Consider the following 12,863-nt stretch of genomic DNA (forward strand, 5'->3'; position numbering starts at 1 on the left):
GACGCCCACTGGCCTGGGCTTCCCCACGCGCACTCCAGCCAAGAGCCGGTGGGCCTCCACCACCACTCTCTCTGTCCCCCCCTGCCACAGACATCAGAGATTCTCTTCCCTGGGACACTTCCCCCTGCCCTGCTCTGCCCTGGCCTTCCTCCCGGGCTTCTGGGAAACCAGCGATGGTTCCTCATCAATTTCTCTTTCTCACCCATTGAATAATAAAATTGATTTTTCAAAGACTATTTTGTTTTGCTTTGTTTTAAGAGGGAAGGCTTGAAAAATAGAAGAGATAAAACTTAAAAAAGAAAAACCCAAACCAAAGAGAGGCCTCAGGGCAAAAGCAGAAGCCCAGCAGATGTCCTGACCACGCCTGGACCACTGGGCCTCCCTCTGCTGTTCTGTGTAGAGACTCCCGCACCTTCAGCCAGTGTAGGTGGGGACTCAAGTGCCTTGACCTCGTGTAGATGGAGATTCTCTCCTTGAGCCACTGGAGACTCGATTCTGTTTTAGCCGATTGCTTTGGCCACCAAGGATCTTTCCTGCTCTTCAGGCCCCTCCCTTAGATGTGTGGAGAGGGTGGGTGGCAGGTGTTAGAGAAGACTCCTCTGGAAAGCCACTGGACTCCAGAGTGTCTGTGGCACCACTTCCATAATCCCACCGGCAAGGAAGCCAGAGACGGGCCAGTGGGCGGGGGTGGGCTGGCCTGCAGCAGTGGCTGCTTGCGGCACCAGCACGCCTTGCCGCCTCTGAACCCAACATCTCCTCCTGACTGCTGCTAAAGGTCATGGAGAATGAGCACATGGGCTCTGGGGACTGGCCATCTTAAACTGTCCCACAGTGGCTACTTACATAAAAGCCAAGTGACCATCAAGGAAATAAAGTTCCTAATATAAAAAGCTCCCAAAAGATCTTCAGCTATAGATGATGGCCCTGGAGAATTCCGCCACACAGTGAAGAAGACCAACTGTATACAAACGTTTCCAGGAAGTGGAAGCACAGGGAACAACTCGCCATGTATTTTATGAAGCTGGTATTGCCCGACCATCAAACCAGAAAAGCCGCTGCCAGAGTAGAACCATCAGAGAAACCCCAAATCCACAGACCAAAGTCCATCAAGAGTATAGACACCAATATCCCCATACAATGCACTTTACTGAAAAGCCAAGAATGGCACAGGAGGGTATGGATTCATGTAGAATAATGACATGACAGAACTCGGCACCTATTGAAAAGGACTCCCAGATGGGTAGGACCAGGGAGTGTCAGGGATCCATCTTGTCCCCCAGACCTCCACACCTAAGAATAAGGTCTCTCTTGTCAGAAATGGCATTGTTAGCACGTAATTACCGAAGATGGGGCCTAAGGGATGGGGTGAGCTCACGGTTCAGCGTGGCTTGTGTCCTCATAGGGAGGCCAGGGCAAGTTTGATTCAGTGTGACTTAGGTTGTTAGGGGACTGTCTTCTGTTCAGGGGATGTCTGTAGTGAAACATTTGAGTTTTCTTACTTCTCACTTTGGGTATGTCCTAGAGGTATTTCTTGGCGGTTCCTGTGGGGGTTTCATTTCCCACGAGATAGGAACAGCAGCCAGATGGGAGTCTGTGGCAGGGTAACTTCACTGGCGTAGAGAACGCCGCTGCTGTGCCTCTCCATCCCCACCTGCGCAGCCAGTGATGTCACAATGTTACACGTGCACACTGTGTTTGATTCCATAGAATAATCTTGGGGTTTTTCTCCAATTTATTCTCTTACATCTTGTGGAACAAAGGTGGCACTAGCTTTTATAATTGTCCTGGATTTGCTTTACCAGAGATCTTTCTGTCTTCATGGAGATCTGACTACCCAATCTAATGTGCTTCAGGTCAGCCCCAAGAACCCCCCTCCTACAGGCACGTCTAGTGGGGACCAGCTCCACTAGAGTGCAGTCAGGCCATGAGGCTCCACCTGCAGGGATGGGAGGTGCAGTTTAAGAGTGCTTCTCCAGGGGCTGGTGTTGGAGCTCAGTGGTAGAGCTCCTGCATAGCATGTGTGAGGCAGTGCGTTTGATTCTAAGCACCACATAAAAATGAATAAAAGTCCATTCAATTAAAAAAAAATTTTAAAAAAGAATGCTTCTCCAGCATGCTCTAAGACATGGTTCACTTCCTAGCAGTGCACACGTGCCCACACATACACAGAGACACACGTAAGAATATTTATCTAGCATGGAACAATGGCCTGTGGCTGTGTTTTAATTAACTTCCTCATGTCTTTGGCCCAGACACCCAACAAGAAATAGTTAGAGGAGATTATGTTGGCACACAGGTCAGGGTTTCAGTGGTCTCCATGTGTACATTGCTGATTCCATTGCTCTGGGCCCAAGGTGAGGAAGCTCATCAAGGGAGAAAGACCCAAAGGAGGAAAGGTTCTCTCCTGGGACATTTCCCTCTACCCTTCTCTTTCCTGGCTTTCTTCCTGGGCTTCTGGGATAACATGGATGCTTAATAAATTTCTGGGTTTTACCCAATTGTATAATAAAATCGATGTTCTAAAGGTTGGAGGGGGAGAATAAATCTCTCTCATTGTCTGGGTCTACTTACAGAAAATAGGAATTCCTTCAGCTATGTCAAGCAAAATGAAACTTTATTAATTGATTAATTCATGATATTTAAAGTGGGGAACTAAAGTCTTACAATCTCCTTAGAAGGGCTGAAGTAGCAAGCTTGGTAATATCAAGAACACCGCCAGGGAACTAGCCCTCAGATAAGCTGCCTCCTCTTGTGCAATCAGAAAGGAGGACTGGAAGTGAGCATTGGAGCCCTAGGTTCCAGGACCCCTTCTATAGCTGAGATTAGTAGGTGAGCTGTGAAAACAGCAGCCCCAGACTCCCACCGTGCTGAATGGGATCTGCATTCTGCTTCTTGACATCTGGTCATTGGAACACTGCTAAAGAAAAATCCAGTGGGTCCACATAGGGCTTGCCAGCAGAAACAGCAGATGTAGCCAGGTGCTACAGGTATCATGAATCAATCAATTAATGAAGTTTCATTTTGCTTGAAATAGCTAAAGGAATTCCTATTTTCTGCTTCACTCCCTTTCACCTTTCTCACAATACATGTGATGGTCTGGACCTTAGTATGGAGCCCTACTTACCAGGTGATTCTGGGAAATGTGGATGAAGAGAGCCACAGCCCACATTATTCCTCCCCCACCTCCTGTCTAAGGTTCTTAATCTTGTGCCATTCCCTATCCTGTCTGCTAGTGGACATTGCTCAAGTGGTTATCTTGTCCTGTCTTCTGTCTTCAACATCCCCCTTTCTTCCACCTGTCTCTAAACAACTTGCAGACCCTGAAGACAAGCCACGAAAGCAAAGGCAGACAAGTGGGACAAGGTCAGACTGAAACAGCAAAATGACCAGGCAACCCGTAGAGTGGGGGAAAATATTTGCAAGCCTTATATCTGAGTAGTGGTAAATATTTGAATTATATAAGAAAGACCTACAATTCAATAGCAAAAACAAAAAGAAATCCAATTTTGAAAATTGGGAAAGGACCTGATAGACATTTCTCCAAAGAAGACCTACAAATGGACAACAGTTATACCAACAGGTGCTCAACATCAGTAATTACCAACTAAATGCAAATCAAAACCACAAGATAACACCTCACACCTGTTAAGATGACAATTATCAGAAAAAAAAAAACAGATGTAATAATGTTGGTGAAGATATGGAGAAACTGGACCTCTCATGTAGTCACCATAGAAGTTTCTTTAAAAATTATAAGTAGAATCATCATATTATCCACCAATCCCACTTTGAGGCATATATCCAAAAGAATTGAAATTAGAATCTGGAAAAGATATCTACACTCCTATGTTCACTGTAGCATTATCCACAATAGCCAAGATACGGAAACAACTAGATGTTAATCAATGGGAGACAAAGAGAATGTGGTGTGTGTGTATAATGGCCAAAAAAAAAAAAAAAAGAAGAAGAAGAAGGAAATTGTGTTATTTGTGACATGGATTAACCTGGAAGACATTATACTGAGTGAAATAAGCCAGATACAGAACAAATATCACATGGTCCCACTTACATGGGATATTTAAAATATTCAAACTCATAGATGTAGAAAAAATGGTGGGACTGGAAAGGGAGGTGGTGGGAGTTGCTGTTCAACAGTTACAAAGTTTTGGTTATGAAGATTAGTAAGTTCTAGAACTCTCCTGTACAGTCCGCGCATGTAGTTAACGATACTATGTTGTACACATAAAATGTGTTAAGAGGGTGGATGTCATGGAACTGTTCTCACCCCAATAAAATAAGAGCCATATATTAGAAAATATTTGGGGGCTGGGGAATGTACCTCAGTGCAGAGCACTTGCTTAGAATGCATGAGGCCCCAGGTTTGATTCCTAGCACTACAAAAAAAAAATTCATATTTTCCTTTCACTAAATTCTTATATATATACTATGATCTCATTTGGGGTTGGAGTGCAGGGGGGGACATGTTTGTTTTGTATCATTGTCATGTTTGGGTGCTTGTCCCAGCTTTTTGGAAGTTTTCAATTAAAAATTGCTCACCATTTTAAAGTACCACATTTCTAGGATTATAGTCTCTGTTAATTTTTTCAAATTTAAGTTACACATATGATACAGTAACACTTAACATAATAATGTAACTACTTATGTTAAGTAGAGAAATGAATGAAAAAATTAGGGTACATTTTTGGATGACAGAATTATGGGTGACATAATTTGTGTGACACATCAATGTATTTTTCCATTTTTAATTCAACAAACATGTATTGATCACCTTCTCTATGGGCCAGATATTGCTGAGGACCTGGGATAACAAAAAGGAAGGAAAGCATGTCCCTGAACCAACCATTGGGCTCCTTGACTTGGCACTAGCCCAGTCTTCCAGACCATCTGGGTTGCCAAACAAATCTGGCACGAAAGGGAGAGCTTTCGTGTCGGATCCAAATTTTAAGTACAAGTGAATGTAACCTGAGATTTTATCTAATGGGATTACCATAGTCAAAGTACAATATGTTCTTTGACCCTTTGAGATTGACTGGACTGAATGTGTCATGGGAAATGTTCTCCTCTTTGATGTCTTCTCATTCTTAACACCAAATTACATAACATAAAAAGAAAAAAAAAAAGAGCTAGAAACAAAGTGTCATGAATCAACCTACAGGCCCAGTGAATCAAATTAAGTTCTTTGCATCTGTTTAGAGAAGGTCTATCCAATCCTTCTCTCAACAAACCAGTTGTAGTGGCACACGCCTGTAATCCCAGTGAGTCAGGAAGCTGAAGCAGGAGGATCACAAGTTCAAGGCCAGCCTCAGCAATTTATCGAGCTCAAAGCTCCATTTGCACTGTTCTGAGAGTATTAACATGTAATTCTCATAACCATATGGAATAGGTATTATTGTCCTCAGGTTCTGTATGAGGAACCAAGGCAGAGAGAGAATAAATGACCTACTCAAAGTCATCAAGGTAGGAAGTAAGGTTTGAACTGGGCAATCTTCATATTTCTCTAATTCAGAGCTCCTGCCTCACCCCACCCACGGCAGTCCTGTATTATTAAGGACTCCATGTTTTCTTCCTTGGCATGTCCTGGAGTCCTATACTATGAGTGACTTGGCTCATGCTACCAAGATTAACAATGATTTTACTGCAAAATGCCAGCAGCATTTGTAGTATATTTTTCCTGTGTCCCCTAACCAATATCTCAAGCAGAGCTTAGCTCACCAAGATGGATAAATATTAACTTTAGGTCAGCACCTTATGTCACAGGCCAGAGTCTAAAACAGCAGGGAACTTTGGTCTCTTCCACGTGGACACAGGACAGAAAAGCAGCCTCAGGTGTCTCTGGGCAAATCGTTGGACAGCCATGCTGCCTTATTCTCCTCCATTCTATAGCACTGGATCGTGTCCTTAATATGTAGAAATTTTAACCATGAAAGAATTAGAGCATTCTCTGAACTACCAGATTTCTGTGTGTTCATGTTCAAAAGTACAGGCACATGTACGAAGGGATACAAGAAACGTAAATGTGAGGTCAAGGGTCACTAGAAGTCATCTACTCCAAGTCTCTCCATTTATAAAAGAGGAAGGCAAGCACCCCCAAAATTATGTGCCAAAGTCACATAGATTTTATTTTGATAAAGCCTTTATTTTTAAATCAATTTATACCTTACACTTTTAATCATTTAAAAAGTTTTTCACCAGTTATATGCTAGAATATATACTAGAATATGCTGGTATATACTAGACTATACATATTCCACATACTGGAGTATAGTTTTTAAAGTCTGCAAATTTTACAAGGTTTCTTAAGAAAAAGACAGATGCCCAGGTCACCTGCTGCCCACTCTCTTTCCCAAAGACTAAGTATGACTTTGTTTTCTCACCTTCTGTTTTGTTTTGTTTTGGAGGTGGGGAGTTGTACATTGTACACTGACTTTCCCCTGTGTAGGATAAGGACTCAGCCCTCCACCTGATACAGTTCCATCTCAATTGTGATGGAAATATTCAATTTACACTATTTGCGTTTTTGTGACTGTAGATGATATTCAGAAATGGGGCACATCCTAAAGCTTGTGTGTGTGTGTGTATGAGTATGTGTGTGTATAAGTGTGCCCATGCTTGTGGGTATCTTTCTAATACAAATTTAACATCCACAAAGTTAATCATTTTCTTTTTGCTCTGCCTGTTTTTCTTGCCTATGTTTGCTTTGTTTGGGAGCCAGGTCTCACTAGGTTGCCCTGTCTGGTCTCCACTTGTGTCAAGTGGTCCTCCTGCCTCTACCTCCAAGAAGCTGTGGCTACGGGCATGTGCCACCATGCCAGTTTGTACTTGTTTTTAATAAATGTACTTACCTTTCATTCAATACTGAAATGTTTCCCAGTTGTCTAAATAGTCCCTCAAGATATTCAGTAATTCTTTCAATTTTCTATCAAGTATTGCATCAGTCCTATCGATGGCAAGTTATGAGGTCTCTTCTGGAGAACTCTGCCTGCAGGTCTGAACTGGTTGTCTTCCGTACCTGCTCCTTCTCCCATCATCCTTCACTTCATCCTGTGTTAGAGCCCCATTTCTGGGCCTCACATATCTTAGTCCATTTTCTGTTGAGCAATTGATATACCACAGAATGGGTATTTTATAAACAGGAGAAATGTATTCAGCTCAGGGTTCCAGAGGCTGGGAGTTCAGCAGCATAGCGCCCCCATCTGGAGATGCCTCCTTGCTGCATCATAACATGGTAAAAGGTTTGGCAAGCGTGAGAAGACAGAGAACCAGGTGAACTCTGATAGCAGATCCATCCTTGGGCTAACTAATCCACTCCCTCAGTAAGGACACTGATCCATTCATGAGGGATGTGCCCTCATGACCCACTCACGTCTTAATGGTCCCACCTCTGAATACCTTTACGACAGCTATTAAATTACAACATGAGTTAGAGAGGAGCTTCAAACCATAACAGCATATTTTCCTTTTTTCTTATTTTTTTTATTAACCATGTCCTCTAATAGCTTCCTAAGAAAAAGTATATGTGTGTAAATATTAAATATTTAAGACCAGCTGTCTCAAAGTACCTGGGTTCTACCTTCCCACTTGATTGATAGAGTGATTGCCTCTAGGGTTCTGTGTTGGAAATCATTTTCACACAGAACCTTTTTCCCTTCTTTGTTTCTTTGTTTTGGTTTTGATTTTTGATTTTTTTTTCTCCCTTCAGAGTCCTGAAGACACTGCTCCTTCATCTCCTGGTTCATTGTGGCCATTGAGATGCATAACACCATTCCAGTTCCCAGTCCTTTGTGCATAGTTTGATTTTCTTCTCTGGGTGTTAGTTAAATATTCCTTACCTCAGAGTGGGGAGACTTCACAGTGACACACCTTGGTATGAGTTGGCTTCTATTCCCTGTGTGGGGCTGTCAGCATCTCCTTCTACACCAAGAAAATCTACTCCAGATTAGGGGTATTTTCTGGAATTATTTTGGTGATGTTTTCTTCTGAGAGTTTTTTGTTGTTGTTGTTGTTGTTTTCACTTTCTAGATCTCCTGGAATTCCTAATATATTTATCTGCTTTTCTTATCTTTCCTCATCCATTTCTTTGCCTTTTCACTCTAATGTCTTCAATTTTAATGTACATTTCTCCAATGAAGGTCTTATTTCTGCTGTTTGTCTCCTGCCATCTGTCTTCCTTGTTCTCTCAATTCCCTATTTGTTAGATTCATGATGCAAATACAGACATGAGGTATATATTCATTTTATCTCTAAATAACCATTTCTGAAAGTTTCTTTTTTTCCTAACCATTTTTGAAAGTGTCTTTTTTCTCCATAGTCCCTGGTTCCTCCAAATTGTTTCTGTTTTCATTGGCTTCATGGTAGTCACGGTGTTCTGCTCAGATGTAAGAGTAGGACTACAAACTGAAGCTCAGGACGACTTATGAACAATGAGCCTGGAATCTGATTGGGGGGATGTGTCTTCAAAAATGCTCATCAACGATGACCTGGTAGCCAGCATTTGAGGGATGCAGCTGGGAAGCAGATGAAAGGAATCTCTGTGTACTGGGTGCATGTTTACTTTATGCTCCTGTTTCATCTAGTATCCCACCTTCAGTGTTGCCTGCTGTTTCCCCAAGTCAGAGGGCTTCTGGCCTGACCCTCATCACAAGATTAAGTGTCTGGACTTCTGCCGGAGGAGAGGAGGTGGAGTCACCCAGATGCTCCCAGTAAGGGGAGCACAAGTGTCAGCTTCTTAAATACATCTCAATCCTTCCCATTTTGGCCTCAGCCTCTTCCTCTACCAGAGTGACCTGATGCTGCCAATCCCAGAGCCTTTGGAGGACCCTCCACTCTCTGTAAATTGGTGCCCACTAGCTCTGGTTTCGCTTTCTCAGGTCCACTGAGAAAATGAGTGGTCAATCATCCGCCTGCTTTCTGTCTTCCAAAATGCTGTTGTCGCTCCTTCAGTTCTACTATTAAGAATAGCTGTGTACACACACACACACACACACTATATATATATATATATATATTATAATTTTAATAAGTTTCAGGAGAAGGCCAAAACTGATGGTGTGTTCAATCCACTGTCTTTACCTGATGTTCTACCAATACGCGTTTTAATAAGGTTGATATGTACCGACATATATCCATGCAGGGGTCCAAGAATACCTAATAATTATTTAATTAGTGGTGGATTACAAGATTCCAATATAACATTTTAAAAATCTGGTAGAAAAAAAATAATTTACATGTGACTTTAAAGTTTTCTTAAGACCTATTATTATTTTAACAACCAGGTATGTTCCATAGTCTTCGTCCATTCTCTGCTGCTGTAACAGAATGCTACAGAATGGGTAATCTATTAGGGGAAAAAATCATTTTTATGATTATAGAGGATGGGAAACTACTGGCATCTAGCAAGGGCCTTCACGCTGTATCATAGCATGTTAGAGGACACAAATGAGATCATAAATGAGAGGGCAGGAGCAAGAGAAAGCTAGAAGCCGAACTTGCTTTTATAACAACCCACCATCATGCCAATGACCTTCATCTGCCATGAGGGTTCTGCCCCCACAACCTAAGCATTGCTCAAAGGTCCCACCTCTTAATAATCTTACAGTGGCAATTAAACTTCAATATGAGTTTTGGAGAGAACACTCAAATCCTAGGACTCCACCAATATTCGTCAGTATCTGTTTTGTCCATAGCACTGTAGCAGGTGCTATAGTGCTTATGACCTTCTGTCTTTTACCAGAGGTAAGATCTACTGAATGGGAGATATCATGGCATCCATGATATTTATATATATATATGTCATTTATAAATTATCTTAGGAATAGGTAAAAAAAGGTTTTCTTAAACTATAGGTAAAGTAAATACTATCATCTACTATCTACCAGACAGATAATTTTTTGCTACTATTTCCTCAAAAGGGTACTACTGACATTTTGAGTGAGGGAGTTCTTTTGTTGTGCTAGACAATCCCAAGCATTACAGTTTGATTATATATAAGCATTAAATGCCGTTTTAATGCTTATATATAATGTCCTCTGTCATTGAGACACTAAAAATCAAGTCCATTCCCACATTTCTAAGAGTCCCTTATGAGTACTTGATGCCAACACCAGTGATTTCTAATAAAACACTTTGAAACAGAGCTCATTTCCATTTTACAACAAAGCACAGAGAGACTCTGAGAGATTAAACTTCTTATTCTTCTATTACCTGGCAAGTATAATTAAATATAATTCCAAAGCCTTCTCTATTTAGCTGTTCCCTATAGCTGAAAGAATTTAGAGAGGTTGTATTCATTTGTTTAGGCAGTCTTAACAGAACACCACACTCTGTGTGATTTAAACTATAGACATTTATTTTCTTACATTTGTGGAGGCCTGGAAGTCCAACACCAGGGTTCCAAGGGGGGTTGATTGTTGTGAGGGCTCTCTTCCTACTCCTTACTATCCCTTCACATGGCCTTTCCTTGGTGTGGCCTTGCATATACAAAGAGAGGAAGGAAGCTCTCTGCATTTTCTTAGGAGGACACCAATCCTAGCAGATCAGGGCCCCACCCTAATGACCTCATTTGACCTTAATTACCTCCATGAAAACTCCATCTTCAAATACTCATTGGATTTGGTGACTGAGATTACAAAGTAACATTGTGCAAACAATTTGGCACAGAAAACATGAAGACTGATTAAGCAGTAGATGCTCAAGGAAAAAATGGTGATGATCCATATCTATAGGCAGGAAGGATGGAAAGAAAAGGGAGAAGCCATTGAATAGCCATTCACAGATGAGAACCTGGTGATCAAAAAGTGGTATCAGAGCAGCTAATAGTCCTAGTAACAGGAATGTTTTTATCTTAGTCTCTTTTGTGGGTAATTTATAATTAACAAAAGTTTGCAGGCTGCAGAAGCACATACCTGTAATCCTAGTGGTTCGGGAGGCTGAGGCAAGAGGATCACAAGTTCAAAGCCAGCCTTGACAACTTAGCAAGACATTGTCTCAAAAATTAAAAAATAAAAAGGTATGAGACATGGTTCAGTAGTTTATCAGTCCTGGGTTCAATCCCTGGTATCAAAATTTTTTTTTCATCCACAGTTCTGAAGGCCAGGAAGTCCAAGACAAAGAGACCAGTATCTGTGGAGGACCTCCTTCCTGCAGCATCCCATGCCAGAAGGCAGAAGGGCAAGAGGGGGCCAAACTTGCTATTTTTAACAGCTGTAATCCCATTCATGATGATAGATCCTTCATGGCCTAATCACATCATATATTTCCCATGTCTTAATACTGGTACCATGACAATTAAATTTCAGTATAAAATAGAAGAGACCTACATTTGAACTATAGTCTTCTGAAAAATACCGTAAGGTTTTTTTGGTTGGTTTGTTTGCTTGGGGCTTTTTGTTTGTTTTGTTTTTTTTTTTTAGTGCTGGGGATTGAACTCAGGTCCTTGTTCATGTCTGGCAAGCACTCCACCATAGAGCTACATCCCCAGCCCAACAATGCTAAATCTTAAGGCTTGAGAATAATCTTCGACTTCTCGTTCTGTCTTCCAGGCACTCCAGGGCATGGTTGACTCCGAGCCCTCATGTAGCCCCACCTTATGGCTTTGGTGGGTTCAACCACCATGGCAGCTCTCATGGGTTGGAGCCTCCGCCTGCAGCTGTTGGCTGGTAGCTCTACAGCCGTGCCTTAGGGGCAGCCCCACCCCACAGCTCCACTGGGCACTCACCTACTGGGGACTGTCTGCAGTGGGCCCCCAGTCTCTGCCTGGGCCCCAAAGCTGTCCAGTACATTCTTGAGCTGTAGGTGGAGGAGGATACCCCCGCAGCTATTGCATTCTTGCACCTGCAGAATTAGCACCACAGCTGGACCACCAGGATTTACTGCTTACACTGAACAGTGGAGCCACCAGCCACAATGGGGCCCCAGTGGGCCCCTGCTGGGGCCGCTGAGGAGCACTACACCAGGATGCAGAGTACAGACTTGAGGCCCCTGCTGTGGGTGCCAGAGGCCTCTCTCTCTCCACACGTTTGCTTCCCCCTACCTTATCCTCTGGGCCTGTGTAGGGAAGGGTGGCATCAGTAATCTCTTGAAGTGCCTTCAGGGTCATTCTGAAGGGTCATTTGACCACCCCCTTGGTTTCCTCTTCTGAAAATGCTTTCATTTTTCTCCCACAGGGCCAGCATGATAAACCTTCAAATCTCAGAATACTGTTTCCCTTTTCATTATAAATTCTATCTTGAAGTCATTTCATTTTTCTCAAGTTTTACTACCTGCAGTTGAAAGAAGCCCCATGGTACCCAGAATGCCTTGCTGCTTAGAGGTGCCTTCTGCCAGACCCCCAGCTCATCACTGTCTTCCACAGAGCCTCTGGGCTTGGCACCCTCCAGCCAGGTCTTTGCCCACTTTATAACAAGGATGGCCTTTACTCCCGTTTCCAGAAGCTCATTCTTCATTTCTGAGGCCTCATCACAATTGCCTTTACCATTGTATTTCTGGCCACATTCTCATCACAGCTATTTAAGTAATCCCTAAGAAGTTCTAAACTTCCCTACATTCCTTCTCTTCTTCTGAAGTGAGACTCAACATTGCCCTTCACACTCTATTTTGAGCCATCTAAGCTTTTTCTAGCCTATTCTTCCAAATCCTTCCAGCCTCTACCCATTTCTGGGTTTCAAGCCTTCTTTCACATTTTTTGGATATTTGGAATATCAATAACTCACTCTCAGTACCAATTTTCCAGCTTAGTCCGTTTTGTGCCATGATAACAGGATACCACTGACTGGGTGATTTATGATTAATATTATAATTAAGATTTGCAGTTCTGGAGGCTGGAAAGTCTCTGATGGAGAGACCAG

The 12,863-nt window shown here is 42.4% G+C and overlaps 1 protein-coding gene across 2 annotated transcripts in view; it reads left to right on the top strand.

The window, feature by feature from the left end:
- Positions 1-12,863, top strand: part of CUNH4orf19 (chromosome unknown C4orf19 homolog) — a 174,353-nt gene that overhangs the window by 35,670 nt on the left and 125,820 nt on the right. The gene's annotated exons all lie outside the window — the stretch shown is intronic.

This window comes from Marmota marmota, unplaced genomic scaffold (genome assembly GCF_001458135.2).
Source record: "Marmota marmota marmota unplaced genomic scaffold, marMar, whole genome shotgun sequence".
Classification (NCBI taxonomy): Eukaryota; Metazoa; Chordata; class Mammalia; order Rodentia; family Sciuridae; genus Marmota; species Marmota marmota.